This window comes from Miscanthus floridulus, unplaced genomic scaffold (genome assembly GCF_019320115.1).
Source record: "Miscanthus floridulus cultivar M001 unplaced genomic scaffold, ASM1932011v1 fs_821_1_2, whole genome shotgun sequence".
Lineage (NCBI taxonomy): Eukaryota > Viridiplantae > Streptophyta > Magnoliopsida > Poales > Poaceae > Miscanthus > Miscanthus floridulus.
In genome coordinates this window covers 24,256-51,002 of record NW_027097318.1, presented here as the reverse complement: position 1 = coordinate 51,002, position 26,747 = coordinate 24,256, and the positions used below count along the sequence as shown (strand labels likewise).

At 43.7% G+C, this 26,747-nt stretch overlaps 2 pseudogenes; both read right to left on the bottom strand.

The window, feature by feature from the left end:
* Positions 1–7,552: 7,552 nt before the first annotated feature.
* Positions 7,553–16,589, bottom strand: LOC136533244 (protein SEMI-ROLLED LEAF 2-like; annotated as a pseudogene).
* An 11-nt stretch (positions 16,590–16,600) lies between these two features.
* On the bottom strand, positions 16,601–19,459 carry LOC136533243 (lipoyl synthase, chloroplastic-like; annotated as a pseudogene).
* Between the last annotated feature and the right edge of the window lie 7,288 nt (positions 19,460–26,747).

Here is a 26,747-nt window from a genome sequence, read left to right as displayed (position 1 = left end):
CATATGACCGTACATTCGGCAGATAACAAATAATGCCTTAATTTGACACAAGAAAAGTATAAACACAGACACAATTTTTCGATGGCCGAATACCTCGTCTCAGCATCCACTAATCTTCTGCTCAAATAATAAATAACACGTTCTTTCCCTTCAAATTCTTGAATAAGAGCTGAACCGATAACTGTATCATCAGCTGACAAATATAACCTGAAAGGCTTCCCATGTTGAGGTGGAACTAGCACTGGAGGATTTGTTAAATATTTCTTAATTTCAAGGGCTAATTGCTGTTCACTCCCCATACAAATTCCTGATCAGCTTTCAATTTAAGTAGTGGACTGAAAGCCTTGATCTTACCCGACAGATTAGATATGAATCTTCTAATGAAATTAATCTTACCGATCAAAGATTGCAATTCAGTCTTATTGGCAGGAGCAACCACCTTGTTAATTGCATCAATAGACTTCCTACTGATTTCAATGCCCCGCTGATGCACCATAAAACCCAAGAATTGTCCTGCCGATACACCAAATGCACATTTATTAGGATTCATCTTCAATCCATGCTTCCTTGTGCACTCCAGTATCTTTCGCAGATCGGCTAAATGTTTGTGATATCTCCAGACTTAATCACTACATCATCAATGTAGATCTCCACTAATGTGCCGATGTATTCATGAAAAATAAAGTTCATAGCCTTTGATAAGTAGCACCGGCATTTTTCAAACCAAACGTCATGACTATCCACTCAAACAACCCCACATGACCTGGACATCTGAAAGCAGTCTTGGGAATATCTTCTTCAGCCATGAATATTTGATTGTACCTGCATTACCATCCATGAAGCTGATAATTTGATGTCCAGCGCAGCATCAATCAACAAATCAGCAATCGGCATTGGATAGCCATCCATCGGTGTGGCTTTGTTGAGATTCCTGAAATCAATACAAACACGAAGTTTTCCATTTTTCTTATAAACAGGAACCACATTAGAGATCCACTCTGCGTATCGACACTGCCGAATAAACTTTGCTCAATTAATTTAGTTATTTCGGCCTTAATGTCAGGAAGTATATTAGGGTTGCATCGGCGCGCTGGCTGCTGATGTGGCCGAAATCCAGATTTGATAGGTAACCGATGTTCAACTATCGATCGGTCTAATCCAGGCATCTCAGTATAATCCCAAGCAAAACAATCTTTATACTTTTAACACAAATTATTGCTGCTTACACTTGGAATCTAACTTAGCACTAATAAAAGTAGGTCTTGCCTACCATCACCGATATCTACTTCTACTAAATCATCTGCCGATGTGAACCCTTGACCTAATTTTCCATCATCGGCAAACCTATCCATTAAAACTCTCTTCAGAACCGACTGCTTGGATCGGTGGAATTTCATAATCAGCAACTCTAAGGAACTCTTTTTCCCAAGCTTCTCCTGATATGCATTTAGTTCGCTCATAAGTATCTGATTCTGCCGATGCGATGATATAAGAAGAATCACCAGGGACAACCTCAATCTTATCCCCAATCCACTGTACGAGGCATTGATGCATTGTAGAAGGAACACAACAATTAGCATGAATCCAATCCCTCCCTAGAAGCAGATTATATGCACCCTTGCCGTTAATAACAAAGAACGTCGTGGCAAGGTTTTGCTGCCGATGGTCAATTCAACGCATACTGCCCCTTTAGGGTGACACATTGCCTTCAAAATCTTTCACATCATATCGGTTTTGGTCAAGTCTTGATCTCCCTTACCAAGTTTCCGATACATCACATAAGGCATAATATTAATCGCAGCCCCTCCATCAATAAGTACCTTAGACACAGGCTGCCCATCAACTCTGCCCTTCAAAAAAGCCTTAAGATGCTGTCTCTCGTCATCGGTAGGTTTCTCAAAAACAGCCATCATTGGATCTAGTGTCAACTGAGCTACTTGATCAGAGAGAACAACTTCTTCCTCATTATCAGATAGTGCCAAAAACTCCATCGGCAACATGAATACCATATTAACATCTGCCGATGGACCCTTATTTTTGTGTTTTACCTGCCACTGCTGATGACCGGCCTTTCATTGGAGGAATTTTCCTCTTGGTATAAATCCTCCTGACGCTCACGTTGCATCCTCCTTCTCTGCGTCTTTGTCAGACCCTCGGGCACCATCGAGGAAACTTGGTTTTCCAAACCGGCTGATAACAGTCCTAGTATTCTACACGGCGTATATTAGGGTCCCTGTAGAATATTTCCTCATCGGGAACTCTTGCATTTGCCATTCCTCAAGCTCCTCTTGATTCCTTGGAAAATATCCAGCGCGTTTACCAAGCCTTCATGTACACTAAGTCTGCCCCCCAGCCGATCATGCACTGATGCTCTGCCTCTGATCGGCTCATTGATAAACAAACCCTGATTGCCAGTTGAAACCTCCTTTCTGACGATTGACCCGTAATAACCATTGCACTCAGGGCAATTTTCAACAGTTGGCAATTTAATACCTTCTTCCCAGCAATGGATAAAAACGGACCTCCAATGATCTTTATGTCGATCCATTCTTCCGACGTCTTTTCTTGCTGTTGTCGATATCATCATTACGCTGACGCCAACCCTCCTGCTGCCTTCGATGAGTAATCACAATGCCAGGTCGAGGAGGTTTTTGGAACTACTGCTTTCTCCCTAGCAAACCCTTACTTTTGCATCATCGGTAGTTATCCGATGTTGGGGATCCACTGATGCGTTTTTCTCAGCAGCCTCTGACGTCAATACCTTGGTCTTCCTTTGGCTCCAACTATTTGCTGGAAAAGGGTGTTGATCAATTTTCATCGGCTTCTGGGCTTGGAAGTACCAAACTTAATTCTCCCAGATTCAATAGCCGATTGTAACTGTTGCCTGAACACCTTGCACTCATTTGTACTGTGTGAAGTTGCATTGTGCCATTTGCAGTACAAGATCTTCTTCAACTCTTCTGCCGATGGGACATGATTAGGTGACAGCTTAATTTGGCCCTCTTGAAGCAGAAGATCAAATATTTTGTCGGCCTTGGTGATATCAAAGGTAAACTTTTCTGGCTCTTTTTGACCAAAGGGACAGATATCGGCTTTTTATTCTTAACCCACTCAGCTAAGCCGATAACTGGTTCTTCATCAGAATCAGAATCTCCTACTTCTTCAACAAATGATACCTTTTTACTCCAATTCTTTTTAGGTTCAAAAACCCTAGTATCTTGATCAGAGATCCTTTGCACAAGATGACTGAGGCTTTCAAACTCCTGAGAAGCATATCTGTCTTTAAGATGTGGCAATAACCCTTGGAAAGCCAGATCGGCAAGCTGCCGATCATCCAGCACCAGCTGTAGCACTTATTTTTTACATCTCGTAGCCTTTGCACAAAGCTCTCTACCGATTCATCATTGCGCTGTCTCAATTTTACTAAATCGGTAAGCTTCTTTTCATGGATTCCAGCAAAGAAATACTTATGAATTGTTTTTCTAGATCACCCAGGTAATAATAGAATTTGGTGGTAATGAAATGAACCATGTAAATGCGATCCAGACAAAGATGATGAAAATAATCGAACTCTTAATTCATCTCTGTTAGCTGCCTCTCCACATTGAATAATGAAGCGATTGACATGTTCCATTGTTGATGTGTCATCTCCAGAGAATTTAGTGAAATCTGGTACCTTGTACCGATTTGGGAGAGGAATTAAATCATATGCAGGAGGTATGGAGTCCGATAAGAATAAGTATTGACCTTGGGCTTTATCCCAAACTGATCCTTCATAATTTCTGCTATCTATCGGCCCAAAAAGCATCAGCCTCCTGCTGACGAACTGGCTGAATTTCTACAGGAGGTGCCTGCTGATATCCTCCACATATCTTTGTGGCCCACGATCTCCAGCAATCGGCATATTTGCCGTTACTTGTGGTCCATTAACCTGTTGGAAAGGATTCATCGGCTGGCTGCCGATGCTTGATTCTGGAAACCAGCTTGCATATGACCTTGTTGAATCCCTGCAACCTGCTGATTTTGCTGAACTGTATGTTGAACAGGTAACTGTCCTGACCAACCATTATTAGAACTCATCGGTACAAAACTTACCGATGGCTGGTAATTTGCTGATGTTGGATAATTATAACCAGTTTGAGGCATGAACTGAACCCCAGTTTGACTCAACAGGGGCTTTCTGCTGCATCGGCAGTAAGCTGCCGATGGACTTGAACTGCGTTTGAACCAAGGCATCTGGAAACCCCTGGAGTTGGTTGCACAGTAGTTGCGGCATATTGAGGCACTTGGCCATCGGCGAAACAGCCGATGGTATAGGAGCTTTCCTACTGCATCAAACACTTGAGGTAATCAGGATTGAAAGCAGATGACGGAGGCATACCATATCCCCACCAATTAGTAGGAATCTGGCTATTCTGAGACACAGGGCCTGACATAGCTGATGCCGATAGATCTGTATTAAGCTGAATTCGTCCTCCTGGTATCTGATCTGTATCGGTGTAGATTGAATATTAGGTAAGCCTGCGATACTGGAGAAGAAGTAACTTCTGTACCCACAACGGCCGAGGAGCCGATGGAGTTTGACAGATGCCGGCTCTGGTTGTGATAGGCAGGCCCAACATAATGCGGTGCCGCTTGTCCTTCTTTGAGAGTTCGAACCACAGCATTATGAACAGTATTGGACCACATTGGAATGATTAATCAAAGCATGATTTACTGCAGAATTAACCATCTCTTGAAGTTTACCAGGATTGGAGTCAAAGGTAACCTGCCGAGGCAACGGCAAATCTTGCTTCTGGATGACTTGTCCACTCTTGTTCAGCTAAACGATTCAGACAAAGCTGCTGTATTCTTCTACAGCCTTTTCCATAGCCTGCCTCTGTTCTTCCTTGAGATCTTCTTCTGATACGCGATAATGTTCCCCATCGATCTCGGAATTGAACATATGATTGATTGGTCCCACCGGCGTGCCAAAAGATGTGTTGATGCAAAAGTGGATCTGCAAACACAAAGGGCAATACCCGAATCGATATCCAAGCGTGCCAGTCGATTTGACCTGCTAATCGACAAGGATGAAGATACGACACTTTGGTCCTGACAACAGCGATACGCCCGGAAGTCACGGCCAAGAGGTACTCACGCGGAACTCGAGATCGCCGAAGGTCGCACTGAAGCGATGCAGCTCGCCGAATCAATGAGAACTCGTAAAAAGGAAAAATATGCAAATTGACGAAGTCGCCGAAAAGTAAGTAGATGCAAATAGGAGTAAAAATTGGTTTTGATATTGATTGATATATCTATTACATTGCCCCTTACTCCATATTTATACCCTGATCTAAAGAGACACAACCAAACACAACTAGGACACCAATCCCATATCTAAGGAAACACGTGACTCTTACATGAATCATACTCTAACAAATATAGAAAAGGAAATCAACTCCTATCTATTTCCCTGTCCGCCTCAATTACGATGGAAATCTCACCGTCCTCCTTCCCATCGGCATACTCCCTGTTTCATCGGCAGTAGTCTTCAAGTCTTCCTTCATCGGCATACTCCCTGTTTCATCGGCAGTAGTCTTCAAGCCTCCCTTCATCGGCATACTCCCTGTTTCATCGGCAGTAGTATAACACCTCCAACCTCATCGGCAACGCCCGAGTCCAAATCAACCTTTCCATCGACCATCACCAGCTATCGGCAACCATCTTTACAAGCTGGCTTTCATCGGCTATCAAAGTATTCAGTAACTTTCCCCTTGCCGATTAGTCCACTCCGATATTTTGACACGTGCAAAAAACGGTGTCAACACCTGCTTATCTCCAACTGCAAAAAACTACTCACTCTAAAATACAGTAATACTCCTACTGTCCTATGATACAATGCCCATCATTTGATTTTGATTTGCTGCTCATCTCATATGACAACGCAAGATACAACGCTTAACTGGTGCAGTTCTATTCCAGTCATGACATTGTTTTCGATGGAATATGAGATCCCATGAATGAACAATGGAATATACTATTTCTGAACTCTTCAGGCTTCAGCCTCTAGAAGCCGGCCACGAACTGTATGGAAACTGTGTACGTCAGGCAGAGCACACTGCTGAGCACAGACAGCCGGCTGGCACGTTTTCTACTGAGAAGTGGCATATTCCTGCAGAAACCTCCTCCTATGCAAAACAGAGTATGAAAGACGACAAAGTTGGAATAATCGTTGTGGCAAAACGTAGCATGTCACACTCCTTTTTTCCACAGTCAAATTAAACTCACCAAAAGCTGCACCTTTCTGGATATCAAAATCATTCATGTATGTAACACATGGGTTTTTGGCTCAATATGCGGCGAGAGTAGACCATCTTCGTCAAAGAAAAAACACCTACTTCTTCACAAATAAAGAGTATCTTTTTTTTGCTCCCAGAAAAGTTAAGCACTTGCATTGGCGAGAAACAGAGAAAGCAAGAGTTCTTGGAGAGCGAAGGGGGTGAGTAGAAGCTCACATTTGAATATTTTATGCAGTAAATCTCAGTGCATGTGAAGCTTGACGAGTCATCTCTCTGCATGTGAGTTCTTGACGAGTCCACCTTCACATAACAAAAATCAAAGGGTGATAGTCTAGTAGTAGTAGTAGATAGAAAAGTAAAAATGGTGGCAAGTCATGGTTTCGTATCCGTACGTACGATTAGTGGAGACCAACCAGCCTAAACTGGTCAAACAAATTAGGTGCCTGAAGAAACTGAGAAACAGGCCATGGCTTCTTGGAAGCTGATTATATTAAATTACGAAAAGATTATGCTGGATTGGTTTCATGAAGTCCCCAGGCAGATCAGACGCATGTACGTTAGTCAAAAGCCGCTGCATTATAATGAAGAGAATATCTAGAATACTCCAGATCCATCGAACCAATCGTCAACTGACAATTGGTGATGAATTGATGATGATGAGAGGAATCAACTGACCTGCAAGTTTCCAGCAGACTTGTTGCTGTCACGTCTCCTAGGCTTCATGGTTTCAACTGATAGTGTGAACAAGATGTGAGATGAAACAGGTTGGCCTGCACTCCAAGTTTGCAGCAAGCTTTGTGATCACGTCTTCATGGTGCCCCATGACAGCAAGTAGGCTCTGCATATGAATTCCAGAAGGACTAAAAAATACTAGGACAACAGAAGAAAGTCACACTCCAGCTACAAGACATGAAGAACATAATGAAATGAGCAATAGGCTGTAGGGTCACATTCAGAATACTGTAATTGTCGATGTGATTTGAAGAACAGCTGCGACGTCGTCAGCTTGCTGACAGGGAGATAAAGATGCCACCCAGGCACGAGCACGACGGCACTCCTGCATTCTTACAGAATGATTGCAAATTCATGACGGAGAATTTCTTCAAACGTCATTTTCTTCATATATTTCTGCAACATGTTTACATGTACAGTATGATAGAAGGCACTGCTCCCCCAGTCCCCTCTACACGTTGCATTGGCAAAAACAACAACAGCAAAGAGCCAACCTATACGTACATACATACAGCTATACGTAAAGAATGGGTGTCGAATCCGGTTGAGTCTCTAACTAAGACCACATACGCGGACAAACCTCTTCCTTTCCTGCAAAATGGAAAATTCGCAGAATCTTCCTTCCCGACTATCTTGAAATAGACATTGTCCATGTAACTGAAAGTCTGGCTGCTGCAAGTTAGACCTCTAACAGCCAGCAGCCCTGAGGAAATTGTCGTATGGGCTCGCCGCCGGTAGCTTCAGAGACTGTTGTTGGAAGTCCTGACCTGGCTGTGCGTTGTCGCCATTAGGCCCGTTCATGTACTGTGGATATCCCTGAAGGCTGTCATCAGCGAATGGGTTCGTGCTATGCGCCCCGCCTGTTCAGAATTGGACGTTCACGTCAATATCTTGTTTTTTGCGCCATGTTCGATTTTAAATGAAATTATTGAGGGTAATAAATGCCTTGCAAATGTGAGGTACACTACCTGAGGCAACTGCGGGTCTTGGAAAAGGTCCAACTCCATCTGGTTGGGCTGGCTGCTTGGCAGCCCTGCCGCTTGTACGCTTTGCTGGAAGCTCATGAAGGCGGACATTTTCTGCTGTTTTCCCGATCGTCAGGGCTTCGCAGTGGCTAGTCATATCCTTGAATCCAATGTCTGCTGACACTACTCCAGCCTGAGGTGCTGGTTCTGCACCAACCTGAAATAAATGACACGGATATAATATAACAAAATTATCATGCCAAGTGAACACAACTTGTATGCAAGGCAATCTCAACCAGGTCAAGAAGCTGATCGATAAACCAAGGAAAAGCAAGGACGAATGGATTTCTCATACCGTTTCAAGAAGCTGATCGATACTCAGAAGATCTGATGCAGGTACAGAAGATGCGGAAGCTTCTGTGCTTTCTGAAGCTTCCCCAAAAGCATCATGGTCATTCCCCAGGTCAATCAGCAAACCCTGCTAAAAAGAACACATGATTTTAGCATGGAAACTAGGAGATGGATATATGTGTCACTGTGCCAGATGTATATACCTCTTGATGGTGACCAGTCTCATGAGACCCTGATGAAGAATTATCAACATGCACTTCAAAGAACTGAGTGCTTGTCGGACACATGTCATCGGGAGTGAAATCACTTAGCAATTGGCTTCTCACATTATGCAATTCCGCCTGCAGAAATAGTAAAGTCATCAGCAGCTGCATGGAACTCGGTCAAAACAATGAAAACAAGATGCCATCAGGAAGGTCAACATTACATCCAGCATATTTGCAATGTTGTTCATGATTGTGTGGAGACTATGCACTCTCGAGATTGACTTTCTGATAGTTCTATTTCTGAAGGGACTTCAGTGCATTACTGTTGTCCTCTGGTGATCCATATATTTTTTGAAGGATCATCTGAAGAATCCTTGACAGCTGTAAGTCTGCTCTCATCCACCAAATGAAGGAATGGATCGGCCTAAACAAAATAGCAAAGAAATGTGAAATAAGGCGCATGGCATACATGAGAGTCCTTAGGAGTCAAGATGAAAAGAAGTACTTTGAAAATCAATACCACTTTCCGTCTTAATTGAAAGGCAGAGCTGCCATTGCGTTAAAAAAAAAATCAATACCACAAAACCTCAGTTTGTTGATCTCCACAGTAAAATGAAGATGCAATCAAACTCTAATTTGGTATATCAACAAAAATAAATCAGGAGGCTGCCCAGCCTATGCATCATTGTGATCAATATGTATAGAACACATTTGTCAATTTAAACTCTAACCATAGGGCACAGAAGGATAGCAAGGGGCTATAAGACGGAAAAACAACTTTCCAGGGACAGCTTAAACATAAAAAGCTCATGATTTACAAACAAGTAGTGGTACATACAAGAGATACTGAGAACAACAAGATCAAGTAACAAGTTTGATTATAGCTTAATTCTATTTCTGACACTCAAATTGGTACCATAATGCGTTCTTATCACTTCCCAACTAATATTCTATGCCATCATTCTGTACAGTCTTGTTTAGGGAGTTACCCTACCATAATCAAAAGAAAACACAGATAAATAAAATGAGGCTTCAAATTTTGATCTTACATACCGCACGATCATTGATCATTTGTTTACAGATCGGATGAGTGGCAACACATTGTAAGCTCTTGATGAGAAAATAACTCATGGCTGTGGACAGAGTAAACAATGACCGGCGCCGACACGGTTGTAATGAATCTGCAAGGTTAGAAAGGACAAAAAACAGACAGTTAGAAAGGAAACAAATTAAAACCACATTTAGTATATGTAACTTCTGTGCCATCATGTACGATATGAAGCCTATTTCTCACAAGTTACATTATATGGGTACACTAAATTCTTATTGACTTCTAACATTTTTTAAACGGAATTTGACTGTATCACCTGCTTCAGTGAGCGAATAGCTCCTCAAAGAAAATGCAACCTGAAAACTCTGAGGTAAGAGCCTCAAACGTTGATGCCTGGAAGAAGGAAAAGGGAGAAAGCATCAGCAAGTAGGACCTAACAGGTTGGAATTTTCCTCCCTCCTCCTAAGGTCCGTCCTTATGTTTGTTGAGGAAAAGAAAAGGCATAAGGTTGCTATAGTTCACTAGAAGAAACAGGAGGAATTTACATAAGAGCTATGCTTATGAATGGGCTTAGGGACATATACATATTGAAAATAAGAGAAGTAACAAACACTAAATTCAGACCTCATGAAACGTATAGACTATAGGAGTAACAGAAACTTGTGAAAATATATGATTCCTGGAATATGAGGTTTTGTTGCAGCGAATTCTAATGAGCTCTAAAGAAATTGCAACCTTTTTGTGTAATACTTCTTATTTATACTTTATAGAAGTTCATGATTTGTTCCTCACAGTGTTGTCTAAACTCGCTGAGCAGTTAGCACTACCCAACAAGAATCGAAGGGACCCGTGTGTGTGTGTGTGTGTGTGTGTTGGGGGTGGGGGGGGGAGGGTGAGAAATAGGGTGGTCCATCATCTTCTCACTGCTCACTTTTTTGTTGGTTTGTTGAATGGAATGGGTTGATCCATCAAAACCACATCCCTCATAAGCACATAATTAGTATATAAGCATGAGGGACCTAAATTTGCATGGACATCTTCTAACTTTAAAATGTGTAGTGCATATTCAAAAAATTGGTCTTTATCAGCATATCTAAGCAAGAAACTTCTGGTGTATCATTGATTTTAGGAGTGCTGTAAAGAAAAGCTACTATATAGATGTTAAAGATTTGGAGGAATAAAATGCAGGATTTACAAGATCCCCTTGTGTTCCCTCCCCCACGCACACACAAACATTTCCAGGTCCAAACAGAACTTGCAATCCTACACAATATAACCTCATCTCCACAAGTAAATGTTGGACTGGGTGACAATTGAATAATTACCAGGTTCCTTCCTTACAAGCAGGTATTGATATCAAGGAAAAGAACACCACATAGAAAGTAGGATTACCTTGGATCCAGAGAACAACAGAAGCAAACTGTAAGTATGAGCAATGGCTTCATAGTTCGCAGGAGTATTTTCAGGGGATGTTGCTTGAGCCCAGATGGATGACAGCAAAAGTGTGATCTGACGGATACTCAGTTTCACCAACACTGATTCCTGAATGCATTAAGCATAGTGCACAAACAATTATTCATGATAAGAAATCTTTTGTTCAAATGTAGCTAATTATCACTTCATACATTCTGGGATAGAATTGATTATACCGTTTCCTCATCTGACTTGTTTGAGGAACTTTGGTCTTCCTTTACAGACATAGAAGGTGCTCTCGAAGCCATTGAAGGACCTCTCAGAGATATTGAGGGAGCTCTGATCGCTACTGAAGGAGCTCTCATGGCCATGGAAGGACCTCTTTTCATGGAAAAATTAGGAACTTTCATGCTACGGCGGCGGCTTTGAGACACGTGAAGGTTTTGACTCTTCGATTGTCCGGTCCCTTCACCAACGCTATGCAAACTATTGTCCTTGCTTTCTCCTTGTGAATTTTCTGAGTACTTGTCCTTTTTCATCTTGTCAAAGATAGCAGCCGAAGAAGAAAATACAGAGACAGCCCTAGAGAGTGTCCTCTGCATGTCATGTTTCTTTGCCTGGCCAGAGGGACTGGCTTGAATCGAAGGGGAAACAGAAGATGGGACTAAGACAATAGCAAATATGCGGTGTGCAGCAACACGAGCTTCATGATCGGGGTGGATCATTGTTAACAGCAACTGATGAAACAGAGCTTCAGGAAACACCTGGCATCAAGTATAGAAGATAGGTTTCAAACCAGAAGAAAGTAATGTTGTCTGGGATTAATTTTAACACTTCAACTCATTTGTTCTAACAGCATACCTTATTCTGATATTGCAAATTTGGCACGGAAGCAATTATTTGAGCTGTGCGATAAACAGCAGCTGCAGTTGATCTAGCTACAACAGGAGTGCTCGCAATGTTTTCTAGCATAACTGCCATCATGTCAAGAACTGGCCCAGCATCAGTCACCTGATCAACACAACAAAGTCTTGATAAGTCTTATATGCATTGTGTGTAGATCATATGAAACTAATCAACATATTATACAGACCAAACTGCAAGGAGGGATCAGTTACAAAATCACATTTACTTAAGTAGCACCATTATATTGTGACATGAAGGTAACATAAAATTTCAGATGGAGAAAATGGCAAATGCACCTTCTTTGACAGCTGAACTAGGCATTCATCTATGCCCTTCCGGAATTTCTCGTTCCATTTTACTAATTCCGTATCTTTGCTGCCAAGAGTAATGTGGAATGTCCTTTTCAAATGCCTCACAAGATCACTTATGGCAGCCTATAGTTGCTGGTGAAGCGATAGCACTGGATTGTTCTGCAAGGGTAGCTGCCACCTCCACGATGCTAAGCTGCATGTCTGGCTGCTTCAACATTGTCTTGTGCTCAATATGTTTTATCAGCAGTGACAGCATTAAGTGCATATTTTGTCCTACAGAAATCGTTTAAACAACATAAGCAACCACATTACCCGTATACAATATACTTAGACTCATCAACTACAATGCAAAAGTAGCACCTGAGCTTTCTACTAAAAGTTGCATGTCCAACAAGACACACAAAGCAAGTCCATTTTCTGATAACCATGAACTATTGTTACCGAAGTACCGAAACAAACATTCCAAGATGCGGCGGAATGTGGTTGCCTCCCTAGAAAGCTTGGCCATATTGTGCACACAGATTCTGGACCAAAACTTAGGATCCCTGGCATCTTCCCTGCAGCACAGGAGTATGTTTAGGAACCACTTGCTTACTGTATATGAAGAAAAGACAAAGTCAATCAAAGAGTAAAAGTAAGATTATATTACACTGGCAGGTTGACTCCTCCCTTGACATTAACTATGTTCTCCCAAGAGGGAGCCGGAGTGATAATGAAAGGGGAAGGGGGGTGCTCAGCATTCTGGCCTTCCTGCACCAACTGGTTGTCAGCATCATTGGTACTTTGATCATCATTTTGCATCTTCTGAGGTTTGTAGTTTTCCAGTACAACTTGAACAACCTAAAAGATACAATAGAAAACAATCAGAGCTGATGAAACATTTGTAGCTGCAATCTGCTTGCAAAAGTGATAGTTTTAAAGTAACCAAATGAACATAAGCAAGGAACCTTCCTTGCAGTGCCAAATAATGTTTCTTCTTTGGATGTAATCTCAAGATTGACAGGCACATATTAAACAGGGAAGTAACACAAGAAAAAAAAGCTCGCTTTCATAGTACTTACATTGTCAAACTCTGACGAGATATGAGAAAGCTCCCCCATAAACCATACCTGCTCAACAAGAAAACTACATGATATTATGACTGTCAAAGATATTTTTGTTTGAAAATTTTTAATGCTCACTGGTTATGGCATAATAGAACAATAAGAAAAGCAGTAATCTTTAAGACGTCCTCTGCATACACTGAAATATTTTTTGAAAAGATGACCGGAAGGTCCCGGGTTCGAGTCGCGGTCTCCTCACATTGCATAGGCGGGGGTAAGGCTTGCCACTGACACCCTTCCCCAAACCCCGCACAGAGCGGGAGCTCTCTGCACTAGGGTACGCCCTTTTTTAGATTTAAGTTCTAGATAGCTACTCCCTCCAGTCAAAAACAAAACATGCCATCACCAGGCCAATGTCCAAAACTACATGCATGTGTGACTGGAGGGAGTATGGGAAGTTACAACAATACAAAACCCACCTCCGCCGAACTACATGTTGTCATGCTTAGTTAATAAAGCAGAAATAGGAGCCAAAAATTGCATCAAATAGGATTTGAACTTGGGTGATATAGGCATACATCCACACTCTCACACAACTGAGCTAGGCTTAGTTCATAAGTTATGCATATGAGGTTAGTCATCTCATGAGTACTTATTGCCTTTGAGCTTTCATTGCTTGCATCATAAGAAATGAAGTAAACTGTGAATTAGAGATTTAGAGTTGTGTTGGAAGAATGTTTTAACTTCCTCTTGGAAATAGGAGTATAAAAGTTCTCTTACACTTCGAGTTTTGAACTTCCTATTAATTTATCCAGAACTTTTAGAAAGCCATGCTAACATATGACATCAGTTTGATATGGTGCAATCACAGAACCTACCATAGCTGAAAGAGATTGCAGGGCTGCAGCTCGTAGGGCAGTTGCCCTCTCATCTTCTCCTACTTCTTGGGCTATTTCACACAAGTCTTGGGACCAGCCCTTCCAAATTGAACTGATATGTACCATCCACCTGGAATAGACAGACTCAAGATCACCAATAATGGGACATACCTATATATAAACTGAATCCTGCTAACGGACAATGGCATCTACTCCAATAGGAATACCTGATTGACAGCAAAATCAAACAAGGTTTCACACCCAACGATGCGCAAATCGTCCTGCCTCTTTTGGTCTAAAAGAGTGTGTACAATGCTTAATAGGCTACTTGCAAACAGAGGCCTGAATTAAGAAAATAACAATTACATTTTTAACCAGCAAAAGTAATAATAAAGTGTAAGAAGTATCCATTGCAAACCAAATAAAAATATTAACTTCACAGAATCCAGGGCCATATGAGCAAGAGAAACTTGAAAAGAAGACTCACATCTGTTCTCTACAGGAAACAGACAGTCTGCGATATATCAACATCACCACTTTTGCAAAGCCGTACTGCTCACTTCTTAAGTCCCGGTAAATATGTTGCTCCAAGTAAACTGTGATCTGCTCAGATACAAACATGCATAACACGACAAGCTTACTGAGACTGAATTTGACCAAGGAGACAAGGGAACTATACTTGAAACATTAAGTTAGAGGCCTAGAACAATGTCCCATGAGGCATCTCCAGTTTTGAGATAAGCTACACTACAGTAGCTACAGAGCTAGCAAACTGTTTCTAGCAGCAAGAGCAATTCGCTCAAAAGGTCAGAACCTCCACACCTGGCATGGAAACAACAAAACTCAAATTAGGAAGCAAGGGGGTGAACCTTTGGCACTCGAAGAGGGTTTTTCGAAGCAGTACTCGCACAACTTCCCAATCCTTCTCTCGTTAGGCTCTTCATCCTGCAACAGAAACAAACATGCTCATTAAATAAATTAATCCGAGACACAGTTCAAGCGTCAATATGCTCACATTTGACAAAGGGAAAACGGATGCAGCATGTCCCGACCTGTGTTTTGGGGAATATTTCAGCAAGGATCTTCTTGTACCGCTTCACGGGCATCCGGGACCGCGTTGTGAGCCCGGGGCAGAAATAGCAGAGTGATACCATCCTATACTTCTATCTACGTTAACAATCGAACAACGTGTCTGTCAGTGCAAATGGCATCGGTGAGAAACACCTCGTGATCCAGATTCCAACAATGAAAACAATAGTGGGTTGATCAATGGGGAAAATACTTCAAAAGGATTTCGGGTGAATCTGTGAAAACTGAACCAGCAAACGATGATCAAATTAAAGCAGACAGACAGTGTGATTTAAACTGAAGGCAACCGCACACAAATGAAACCAAAACTGAAACCATCCAGAAACTTGCAAAACTGATAACAGCATTCGACTGATCAATCGGCGTCGACGCAAAGAGAAACCAAAACTGAGGACACGATCGATCACCCGCAAACCATCCAAGGATCCCCATCATCAGCACACACACCAGAATCGACACAACGGCGGGTGAAGCGTGGCATACAATGCGAGCATTACATTTCTACGTGGCGCCTGCCGGCCGGCGAGTTGGTCGGTCGGATCGAGCTGCCGTGGCAACGGGGGTCAGGCGGGGCCGGATCGGGGAATGCGGGACGGCTGCGTCCGCGCCGGTGGTCGTCCTCCGCTCCTCCGCCTCCGACCAGGAGAGACGCGACTCGCGCCGGGGTGGGGGGTGGAGGTGGGGCGGTGGGGCGGGCGGGGAGGGAGGGACGGAGAGAGGCACGCATGCGCGCACGCCCCCACGGTTATTCGCGACGCGGCTTTGCCCTCGGTGGCGCGGTGACAGCGGGGGTTGGGTGGGTAGTCGGGATGGGAGGGGATGGAGCGTGGGAGGGGTGGGGGCGTCCCGCCGTCCGCTCGTGCGTGCGGCCCGGCCGGGGCTCCAGGATCGCCGGGCGCGACTTCCGCCATCCTCGGCGGCGAGAAAGGCATCAGGCCCACCCACCAGATTTAGGCAGCAACCCGTGCGTGTTTGCGCGTGCCATCAGACCGGCAGTTGCCTCAGCCCTCAGCCTATATATCTATACCGAGGACGTGAGCAGTACTTGTATAGCACCCTGTGCTAACACCACGATGTCATTTCAGAGGTGCACATGAAAACTTAAATTTTATATATATACACATTAATCTAAAAGTCAGGCTTGGTACTGTTGATGAAACTTGAAATTTATATATACGCATTATAATCATATAAACAATTCTACGCTTCCTCTGATTCCGAATCAGATAGTGAAAATGTCACTGAGCGCCTTTCACTGTTGATAAAACTTGATGATGACAACCTTGCAGTGAAGACTACCTCAAGTTGCCCAGCAGCAGAACGGCCTCCACTTTCAGTAAAAGTACAAAACAGGTCAAACATTCTGTAAAAAATAGTATATTGCTCATGCTAACGATACGGCCTAGAAATATATAAAATCAAATGACTTTAGACAATTCCAGCAATGTACATAATTAATAAAAATTACCTTGCAAAAAAAATTACAGAACCTTCACTCCAGATCGCTAACTAATGAACAACATTTGAGACATGTAGCAATGATATGATCTTCAGTGAAGTAAAACTACATTGTACATATACATACTGGAAAAGCTGCAAATGGCCATCATTTGTCTTGTAACCTTGGTAATGGGTGGCGCTCAGAAATAACAAGACATCATAGACAATAGACAATGCTCAGAAATAAGAAGCCACATACAACAGATAATGCTCAGGAATAGTGCTTCAATTTAGAAAGAATAGAAAATTATGGAGAATATAGCAAGACATCATGCAGCTCAGATATCCATCAACACATCCTATAATGGAGAATATAATTGGATTTGATGCATATGAGAACAAATTATGGAGCTAAGATATGCACTTCTTAGATGATCATACCTTCTAAAGATTTTGCAACACCAGAAAAATTCTTGGCCACCAACATGTGCAGATCCTCTCCTGCCCAGATTGGGTGTATGCCTATGTTGATGTCAAGACTGACAGCAGCACCAAGAGCTTGAAGCACACTAATCCCAGCGTTTGTGCTGAGAACAATACTCTTTTCAATATCTTGTAGATGTAGAGATGAATACAGGAACTCCAAGGATCAGTAATCACCTAGACTGATATAGTAAAATTATAATAATGCGTTGTTTAGACAAATACAATGGATACCTGTTCTTCTATTTGTTTTGGCCCTGACAGATGGATACTCGGTTGTGAGGAAAGGCCGTTCATTTCCTTCCTTATGATCTGGTGTGCGCTCCCGAGATTTTGGGAACCATGAATCCAGCAACCTATCCATGAAAGACTACTGATTTTGATCACTTGCAAAATTGAAGCAACGAACCATCCTGCAAGAAAGCTGAAAGCTACCTTTCTGGATGGAAAAAAAAAAGCAAACGGCAGCAAAGCTACACTTATCTTGATTCTTGACAGAAAGTGAAGGTTCAACTTCCATTGACGCGTGCTAGCCAACCTCTGAATGCTTGGGTCTTGGGAGTTCTGAATACAACAACATTAAGTGTGCAGTTTTTCACCAATAGTTGTCTCCATATTCACTCCATATGCACCATCACCTCTCATGGACACAGCACCAGTGTTGGCTGATATTGCTAACCTGTTACCAACTAAAAACTTGTCTTCAAGCTTTGCTCCAGTCACCATGGCATTTCCCAAAAAGGTCACAGACAGACCGGCACGTCCCTAAGTTTGACCAACCAGCCTGCAAACAAATTTTTCATGAAAGCACGTCAGATATAAAACAGCACCAGGAAATCTGTTCCAATGTAGTCCGTAGAAAACTGAACATAGAGTAGGAACTGGAAAATCTTCAGACAGAAATGAATCAAGAAGCGCATTACCCTGCTCGGGGATCTCTAACTACTATTCTTTGCAGACTCCTCATAGTTTCAATGTTGTGAGCATATACATCCTAGACCAGAGTCTGCTAAAGATGAAACTGCATTCATGTCACCTCAAAAATCTGAAGTCAGACACTCTTACCAATATCCCAGGGTTCAGCTCCTGAAAAAAAACCAAAAAAAATCAGCATGGTAGATGTACAGAGAGTTATCAGTTCACCGCTTGTCAACAATGGATAAACCTTGAGAGCTCGGACTGTTTGAGCAGAATGGCCACTTCCACCATCAGGAAGGTCATCCCGATCAACACTTGTCAGCACGACGTAGTCTACTCTGCAAAGGATGTTATCTGTCAGATAATTTGCAGCATAGTCATCATCTTCAACGTGTTTATAACTGACAGAGATCATACCCCCAACTCGCGACTGCCATGGCTGTCTTCAGAGGCTCTAGGACATCCGGTGGGGGAGGCTCCAGAATCGACATCCCCGGGTGCAGGTGTCGCCGAGGAGCATGATCGTCGCGGTCGCAATGCCATCCCCTTCTCCGCCGGCCCCGCCACCTCCATTCCAACACTGCACACCATCACCGTCAATTCATCAAAACGAAATGAAACCAAAATCCCACAGCTGAAGTACTGAACCTGCACGACAGCCTAGAATGCGTCGAATCTGAATCCTACATATCGATTTGCAGTTTGATTCAGCCCTACCTCTCCGATGTTTGGGCACTGGGCCTCGACGTAGACGGTGTTGAGCTTGAGCTCCCCGAGTGACTCCCTCAGCCTCGCCCTCGCGCACTTCTCTCCTTGCGCCCCGCCAGACGCCACAGCCACGCCGGCTTCTGCACCTCCGGGTCAGCCCAGCAAGAGCCCAACCCAGAGATTTCGCCGCCAACCTTGGTGTGATGCAGGAGAAGGAGAATCGCGGGCGAACCTGCAGTGTGTCGTGGGGGAGCTGCCACCCATGGTGCTGCGCCATGGAGGTTGCACGCTGCAGCAAAAACGGAAGGAGGCGGCCCCCTCGACAGATGCGGCGTCGACGGGGACGCGGAAGGGGCAACGCAGATGCTGCTGCCGGCGAAAGCGTTGGTGTGGTCGTCGCCTCGTCCTCGCGGGTCTTGGCCGCGCCCCGACGGTAGCGCCCCCGACGACCGCGCCCCTGAAGGCAGCGCCCCCGGCGGCTGCGCCATCGGCCAAGGGACGCCGGGGAGAGGGAGTATTGCGGGCGGTGGACGGGGGCCGGCGGTCGGCGGTCGGTGCCGCCCGCCCTGGATTTGTTCCCTGGCGGCAGTCTGTGTGGCAGAGGAGAGGAAGAGTCGACGCCGGGGAGAGGGAGAGTGGCCTCGGGGAGAGGGAGAGTCGGCGTCAGGGAGAGAGCGCGTCGCACGTCCGCGCGGGGTGTGCGCGGGGTGTGCGCGGGACGGAATGAGGATGAGTGATGAGGGTTTGGTCGAAGGAATCTCATCCGTCGGATTTGAGTGAGCGAGAGAAAGAAGAGGTCAGAATGGATCTCGTCTCTTCGTTTCAAAATCGGGCTGGCTTTGGATGTTTTTTTTTTAAGTAGGATAGTTCATGACAGTGGTGGACAATTTTTTAGGTGGTTTTAGGAAAATTCACAACTGGTGCATTATTAGCGCGTGTTCAGTTCCATCCCAAAATCCCAAAAATGCTACAGTACCTATCACATCGAATGTTTGCGGTCCATGCATGGAGCATTAAATGTAGACGAAAAAAAAACTAATTGCACAGTTTTGTGGGAAATTGCGAGACGAACGTTTTGAGCCTAATTAGTCCATGTTTGAACACTAATTACCAAATAAAAATAAAAGTGCTACAGTAGCCCAAAATTCTAACTTTCTGAAACTAAACACGCTGTTAGTGGTAGAGATATACCAAAGCTTTCACTTGTATGTGCAGCATAAGATTGTTTCAAACTTAGGGCATCCTCGATGACAACTTTCAAATAGCTAAGACTAGATTTATAAATAATAAAAAAAGAACATTGTAGTGGAGAGTTATTTGAACTATGAGAGATTTATTTCTAGAAGATCATGCTAGACTAGCTATTTGGGAGTCGCTAGCTATTTGATCTTTTCTCCTTGGTAGACAATACAATTATTCCTAAACTAGCTATTTAGAAACTATTGGGGACGTCCTGATAGCCAATAGAATTCTTTCTTGACTAGCTATTTGAAAACTATTGGGGACGCCTTTAGGGTGTGTTTGGTTCGAGGAATAAGGTGGTTCATCTTTTTCTCACTCCTCACTTTTTATTTGGTTTGTGGAATAAATGAGTTTTCACCACTATCTCATTCATCACAAGCTAATAATTAGTTCTACCTCTGTCCCCAAAAGAATCACTAGTAGAGAAATGACATTTCATTTACTTCGATTTTGGGCTTTAGTCTCGATATTTTTTGCGTCCGGAAGTAGAGGGAGAATTAGTCCCGGTTGGAGCTACCAACCAGGACTAAAGGCTCCTGTCCTGGCAGGCTTTCGCAGCATGCCACCTTTAGTCCCGGTTGGAGCCTAAAACCGGAACTAAAGGTCAACCTTTTAGTCCCGGTTGGTGTTACCAACCCGGATTAAAGGTCTTTCACCCGGGACTAAAGGTACCCCATGGGTCAATTCAAAATGAGAGTGTCCAGGACTCTGTCACATGTGGTGTACAACTGAGTTGGTAAAGAGTTTATGCGCGAGGAGAGAGGTCCTGAGTTCGAATCTCATACACCGCAAGAGAGATCCCCCTAGTATTTCGTTTATTTTTTCTCCTGGGGATGAACCTTTAGTCCCGATTATGTACCCGGGACTAAAGGTCCCAATCTTTACTCCCGGATTGCTAATCCCGGTTGGAAAATCGGGAGTAGAGCTAGTTCCCAACCGGGAGTAGAGCCAACTTCCGCAGTAGTGAATACAACTATGGTATGCGTGTCAGTTAAAGTGCTTCACGTTTAACTAAGTTTCTAGTAAACAGTGTTCACATTTATGGTTTCAAATCAATAAAAATACATTTCGTAATTAATCTAATAGTGTTTATTTAATATTATAAATATTTGTACCTTTTTACCTATAATTGGTCAAAGGTCCTAAAACATGACATTGTTCCAAAATTATATTCTTTTAAGGACGAAGGGAGTACATGTATGAGTAATGAGTCGATTCCACCAAAATTCATAGATGAGCTCACGATGCTTTTCCTCAACCCGGTCAAATTCAGGCCAACCTGCTTTATCAGTTCTAAACATAAGAAATGGAACCATCTCCTCAATACCAAAGCTCACTCCGCACACTGCATGACTAATCCTACTTCTCTCATCCTCTCCTTCCTTCTCATCTTCCAATTCATGTACACCTGAAAAACGATAAACGGAACCATTCTCCATGCAATTTAACTAGTTCGCGCTGATCCAGAAAACAGCCAGCATCGGGCCATGCCTCAAATGCTTCTCAAGGCCAAATCGAATATGCATATACTGGGACACATCATACCTTTTATACCCAGAAATCTTATGCATTGGGCATGGAAGTCGTTGTCCCTACAATTGACAAGTGGAGAATATTAATTAACTCGGCTACATCAAGAGATTGAACAGGCTGCTCCAAATAAGATTATGCTTTTTGTCATCATGATTAGTCTGAATACAAAACAAGAAATAAGATTATGTATTATACATTGAGGTTTAAGTTATAAATATGCTCTGACGGAACTCCTATATCCTTCAACATGTTTAACAGCTGCTCCACTCTTCCCAATCTCCTCAATGCACCATTAGTCTGAATAACCTTCACATGCTTCTGCTTCAAATACTTTATGGACAAATTGTCCACAAAACCTCGTTGAATTCGCAGATTTGACTCCAAAGCAGCAATAACTGAGTAATAACTACATTCATCTGCATGTAAGGGGGTGTTTGGTTCCTACAGGAAAATTTTAGTCCCTGTCCCATCGGATGTTTGGACATATGCATGAAGTATTAAATATAGACGAAAAAAATAACTAATTGCACAGATTGTGGCTAATTTGCGAGACGAATTTTTTAAGTCTAATTAGTCCATGATTTGACAATGTGGTGCTACAGTAAATATGTGCTAATGGTGGATTAATTAGGCTTAATAAATTCGTCTCGTAAATTAGTCTCCATCTATGTAATTAGTTTTATAATTAACTCATATTTAGTTCTCCTAAATAGCATCCGAACGTCCGATGTGACATGGACTAAAATTTAGTCCATGGAACCAAACATCCCCTAAGTTTATAGAAGTTAAAAGAATTAATAACATTTACACCTGACAATAAATTGGACCTTGTATCGAATATAGGAAACAAATCTAAATGTAGAAATTTACCTTTCCCAGTATCTCTCCTCCCAGTTAAAACAGGTGCACCATAAGCTATCCTATTGTTCCAAGTGAACCGTCGGTAATTCCTCTTGTACCTCTCTACTGGTCGCATACCTAATGAAAGGAAAAAAAACATAATTAGAAACTGTTGGAGTATTAAGTGTTTTTCTAGAAATTCGAATTTTTAATGGAGACAAAACTACATATGATGAAGCAAGAAAAACTAGCCTAGGGTTGAAATGTTGGTGATAGAGTTGTAATATGCAAAAAAAAAAAAAAAATGCAGTGCAGTTCCATAGCAAGAGCAAGGGGGAGATCTCTGTGCAGAGAAATCTCTCTGCTGTGGAAGACGTGGCGGTACACAAAGCAAGATATATGGCACAGGAGACTCATGGAGTCATGAAGAGAAAAGCTTGAAGGCCGAAAGATAGATTCAACGATAAAGTGATAAAATTGAGATTAACGCTGATTAAAAAATAGAAAACCATAGGGGACTATGATTCCAATAATTACCTCCAAATCTCCTAGTTGAAGTACTTAAGCAGCTCCAGGCAATGAGCATCACGAAATCAGCACCCATAAAAAATGAAACGCCTCACTGAATGCTTCAAAATGGGAGGAGTGATCTGCAAAGAGCTCCCACCCATCAGAGTCAAGTTAGAGTGACATAATTCGTAAAACTGTACATATCCTTGACCAAATAATAAAAAATGATTAACATCATAACGAGTGGTCATTAGCCTTGACAAATTCTGTTTGAGGCAGCATTAACATCATAACGAGTGGTCATTAGCCTTGACAAATTGTCCAACAAGTGTCCAGCTACCAACTTTAAAACAAAACTATAGTGACCTACTGCCAGCTAAAAGCTCTGCTAGATCACTGAAAAAAAAAAACAGTGAGCCGCTACAAGTGCAGCTGCTAGCTTTGGCTGCTGATCTCCAATAAAACAGAGCTCTGGGTACCTACTGCCAGCTGAAAGCTCTGCTAGACCACCCAAAAAATTCAGTGAGCCGCTTTTCACTTCTGAACATGAATTGCCTAAAGGGTGAGGGGAATCGATTCCATTGTGAACGACAAGAAGGTGCAAGAGTTTGCATTGGTTCCTGGTTCCACTAATTCAGAGCTAATCATTGGATCAGAGATAAAGCTTCTTCTACTAATACTGATGCTAAATGAGGAACTGTACAGCCTACTAATTATTGGATCATGAGGTATGCCAGATAGGGCAATAAGAATATTGGATAATTCCATAAAAAACAAAGGATGTTGGATATATGAGGTAAGGTGGTTTTCTATGATAACTGTGTACAGCCTGATAATCTCTATTATGTGGGTTCTACAATTCAGATGAATGGATGAAAGATTGGAATTTTTTTTATTGGCTCAGATATATTGAAATTCGCTCTTATCTAGATTTCCTCACTACTTTCACTTGTAGCTAATGCTTATTTGTTCTCTTTCTCTGTTTGCTCTTTCTCTGTTTTTTCCTTTACAACCAATCGAAAAAATGTAGATGTGGTAGAGAAAGAGTTTTCATCTTCATTCTTCCTGGTACCGACTGTTTTCATATTCAGTTGTTAGGTGAGCATGTCTAATTTAGATAGGAAAGGTACAGAAAATTGTCTAGATATACAGAAAGGCCACACACAGCAGACTAACAGCTCAAATATTTTCATGTTTCCTAATAAACTACGTCACAGAACAGTCTATATCATCCATGAAATCGGATCAACCTACAACAAACTTTTAATTTGAGGTGAGTGTTGAATCAAACTGAAATCGGTATCATCCTGTCGGTGCGAAAAGTGACCAACTAGTAAATATTTGTCGTTTTGCCGTACGTTGTGATCGGATGTGGCCTAGCACTCAATGACACAAGGTTTATACTGGTTCAGGCAACGTACCCTATGTCCAGTTTGAGTCGATCGGCGACTTTATTCCTGAGCCCAGGTGCTCGAAGTTTGCTGTGGGGTTACAAACGAGTGAGAGTGAGATGTGGGTGCTAGAGGTCCGGTCGGACTCTGGACCGAAGGGCCAAGAGTGACGGGAGCTCCTACGTGCGCTAAGTATTCGAACGTGTGCTCTGTGTAGCTTTAGAATGTCTAAAGCTAGCAGAGAGTGAGCTCAAATGATCCGTCTGTTGTTCGTTGTTCGATCGTCTGTTTTCTTTGGGAGAAGGCTCATCCCCTTTTATAGATGAAGGGGCGGCCTTACAAATGAGAGAGAGAGTGTGTGCTACCTAGTCTTGTTGCCCACGCCGTCGGATACAAGACGGTTTGTCGGCGCCCACAATACTATTGACGCCCAGATGCATATGGTTGGTTCCATCGTGTTCTTCTGGTATGGCAAATGTCGACGCCTACCATACTGTAGGACAAATGTCGGCGCCCACAACACTGTTCGTTTGTTCTGACATGTTTGGAAGGTTATAAAGTACCCTTCTAACATGACCTGACAGTACTATCCTACAGGTGTGCAGGGTACGGTCCTTGATATTACGGTTTGACTTGAGTGCCCTATCTTACTTGCTCCGCCTCATTTCTCGGGTTCTCACCAAGCGGGCGTCCCCGTTTGGTCGTTCCTAGTCGGCTCCGACCGCGCCGGTCGGAGAAGAGCCGTAAGCAGAGGTTCGGTGTATTCCCAGTCGGAGACGCGGGTCGGAGTCGAAAGCGAGCGTCGCCCCTTCTTGGCCAGGCCTTCCGGTTGGAGAGGCGGGTCGGAGTCGGAGGCCTTCCGGTCAGAGACTGGATCACTCTTTCGACCTGTCGTTAGGTATTTGGACCAGCCTAGGAGTTGCGCGTCGTCCGCAACATCGTCTGCTGGGCCGAGCTTTTTGCTGGGAAGCAGGCTCATTAGGGACCCTAGGTTTATGAACCCGATAGGAGCCCCCGAGCCCCCGGGTGATTCAGGTAGAATCGTCTAGGGGATTTCTTTGTTTTGTCAGCGGGTGCGCGCGAGCGCACCCGGTGTGTGTAGCCCCTGAGCCTGCGTCCGACTAGCGAGTCGGTTGGAGGCTGAATATCTTGGTACTCTTTCCTAGGGCCATAGACTCCTGTGCTTCTGTCGTTCGGGGTGTTTGCCCATGTTTGTCTCACCCACGACTTGCGCGGTCGGTTGTTTTCCCGAGTCGACGTCAGGCGACCTGAGCCCCTGAGCCCCGTTGGGTTTGGCTGGGGTTCGTCTAGTTCTATGTGTTACCCCGTCCGTGGTTTTCGCAACTGGAGGGGCTGAGCTAACGTCGCTTGCCTCGATGGCTTGAGTGACGCGCTCGGTGAGCTCACTAACGGGTGCGTTCGAGTGGAATCCGGGTCTGTCGTTCATGACGGGGTCGGCATAGCCCTCATGTGGCATTCCACTGCTCCTTAACCTGCCTCCCGGCAGATGCCCGGGTCATTTTGGAGACTGACTCAGGTGGCCCGCTAGCCTCCCCTCGATGGAGATTCTGTGGGCATGGCTCAAGGTTAGGATCGAACGAGAAGGTCAAGATGACCCTGTGTGCTTCCGAGCATACCGGGCGAGGGCCGCTGGGGCTCATCTGCGTTTTCTCCCCTGGCTCTGTTTGACGCGAGGTGGCCTCGAGCCCTTCGTGGGCTGGCCTTCAAACCCCGGTCGGTCGTTGCTCATGTTGAATGAGGCAACTACCGCCTTGTGATGCAACACGAAGCGTTGTGATGCATTAATTTGCATATGCAATGCTTTGGATGTATGGGATGAATGAATGATGGTATGAATGCGCGTATGAGAAAGGATGAATGATTGATTATATGAATGAATGTGTGAATGCACGTGTTAGAAAATAAAGAAAGATGAAAAAGAAAGAAAGATGGTTTGGTAAGGTTACCTTGATGACTCGAGTGACGGGTTTTTAGGAGCTCTCATCGGATATGTCCGAACGGGATTCGGGTCCATCGTTCATGACGGAGTCGGTGTAGCCTACATGGGGCATCCCACTGCATCTTACCTGTCTCTCGGCATTCGCTTGAGCCGTCCAATCGACTTTAGGAAGCCCATTGGTCTCTCCTTGATGGAGATCCCATCGTTGGGCCCTTCCAAGTCCTGCCTGGGAAGGCAGAGGGCCGCTTGCATGCGGCTGCGCCTTGTTTCCTACGTCTGACATGCAGTAGTGGTGGGCCATGCCCAGGCCACGTCCTGTCTAACCAGGTGTCGTTTCGTTGGGCAGGGCATGTCCCATCAGTCAGGACACGTCCCACTGCATCCCATCCGCATTGAATGAGGGAAGGGAGAGGGTTTTTCACCCTAATTCTTCGCCTTTCTCCAACTGTCGTGTCTCCTCCTTAAATAGAGGAAGGGAGAGGGTTTTCGTCCCAAT